Source organism: Cynara cardunculus, unplaced genomic scaffold (genome assembly GCF_001531365.2).
Source record: "Cynara cardunculus var. scolymus isolate 2C unplaced genomic scaffold, CcrdV1 Un_Scaffold_7598, whole genome shotgun sequence".
In the NCBI taxonomy this organism is placed as follows: Eukaryota; Viridiplantae; Streptophyta; class Magnoliopsida; order Asterales; family Asteraceae; genus Cynara; species Cynara cardunculus.
Window position 1 is genome coordinate 1 of NW_020203646.1, and position 2,249 is coordinate 2,249.

Consider the following 2,249-nt stretch of genomic DNA (forward strand, 5'->3'; position numbering starts at 1 on the left):
GGATTGAGATCCAGTACTCATGAACGAGGTATTACTCATGTTCGCCATTGAACTTTGAAGGAAAAAATAAGAACAAGATGAAACTGATTCAACAGTGAATGAAACAGGGTAATCTGAAGAAAATCGTGTTCAAGGAATCACAGATTAATACCAAAAGCAGAATTAATTGAATTAGAATTCAAAAACCCGCTCTGATACCAATTGTTGGATCTGAATTTGACTTTGGTATAGATCTAATACTCTAAATAAGCTCTAGAACAATTTAAGTGCAGCGAAAATAATAATAAGAGCAAAACAGAGTAAGTGATTAGAAAATCTAAACACACCAAGAACATACAGTTTCAACAAAGAAGATGAATGCAGGAAGATTGCTCTAAAGGTTTTTCAATTGATTCAATTGAAATTTTTTACGAATACAATACTGGAAGCACCACAGATTACAAAGGCCCTATCCGCTATTTATACTAGTTCCTAACAACCTTAGTGACATGATTTTGACGCGTGTCTTCATCTGAATCATCCAAATAAAGTCGATTATTCCCTAGTCATGTGAAAAGCACATGCGGCTAACAACCTTTGAAAACCGATAGAACAGAAACTTCACAGAAGACCAAATCCGTAGACCCTCTGTGAGCCATCTCAGAGGCTCTGCTGTAAATGACTTGCGTGTTCTTTTTGACAGAGGACCATTTTCCAGAACCTCTGTGAGACACATCAGAGGTTCTGCCACTTTTCACTTGTTAGATCAAACGGCTTCTGTTGCTAGTCCTCTGTTGTCTTCTGTGGAGATAACCTTCTGTCAAGACTTACAATATATTTTTTCTATACTTTTACAAGACAGACAGGAATAATGGAGCTAACAATGTTTCAGACTTTTCAAGAGCTGAAAACTCAACTGGTTCTCAATCTCAGGGTAAAACTTGTTTTTATAACTGTTCTAGTGTTAAATCCAATAGTTATTCAAGTAGTCCTAAATCAACTGTTTCTAAGAACAAGTCTCATTCTTCAAATCAGTTTTATCAAGGGTATGTCATTGGATCACCCAATAATTTTTCAAAAGCTAAACAAGTATGGGTTAATAAAGTAGATTCTGTTTCATCTCATACACTTGTTGTTACTAACTATGTTCTTCCTTGCATTGTGAGATCCACTAATGATCTGATGAATCTTAGCAATAGAAGAATTATGTGCTCAACATGCAATACCAATGATTTTGTCAATAAGAAAAGGTTCAACATGTGGCATGGAGATAAAAGCTATCAGAACAGTTGGACAAGTAAGAACATGTATGATCACAATTACTGGTATGGATCATATTTTATTTCTGATCATCCTGTTCACAGTGCTAAAAAATATATCTATTAAGAATAGATGGTTTGGAAGTTACAACATACCCCAACCCGATACTAACAAAATATGACCGAAATTCATTTGGGTACCAAAATCTACCTAATCTGGTTTGCAGGTGTGTCAATTATGTGCTGATTAGAATATCATATCAATGATACACCAATGCAGGGGGAGTTGTAATCTGTTCCAAAGAGTCTTCTGAACAATTCAGTTCAGGACCTGTGCTTTACCGAGTGTGGTTTCTAAACACTCAGTTTAGAACCCGTGCTGAAAATGTTTTTTTTTTAATTTTGAGCTTAACTGAAATATTTCTATAATCTACTTTCTAGGGGGAGTCTCTAGAAGTTTTAAATAAATGTTTTTGGAAAGTGAACAATTTTTTTTGGGAAACGAGTATATTTTCTCAACAGGTATTTCCTGAGATTTTACTTGCGTAATTTCTCATCATACATAACTCCAATACCTGTTTCAGCTATTCTTGGAACTGTTATTGTCACGTCTCTTAAAATGATAATCATTTTCGGTGATAATACGCTCGTTTGTATTCAAATTTGTTTTCTGATATATTTTTTTACGTTGATTGATATACATTCAATTTTTTTTATATGAATCTGTAAACTTGTTCTTACAGATCTTCATTCATTTCTCTCATATATCGAATAATCGATCATTGTCGCATAATTCCTTTGATAATTGTGCTTAAAGCCAAATTTCTTGATAAAATTTTTATTTGATCATTGTGCTTTAAAGATATAATATTTTGATCAACCATTGTGATCAACTGAGCATACTGCTTTAGGAGGAACTGAGTGCTTATCAGAAATACCTCAATGGAATGTCAGAACCGACAAACCTACCCATGAGGACAACCATATCTGAGTGAGCTTTATATACAAAAG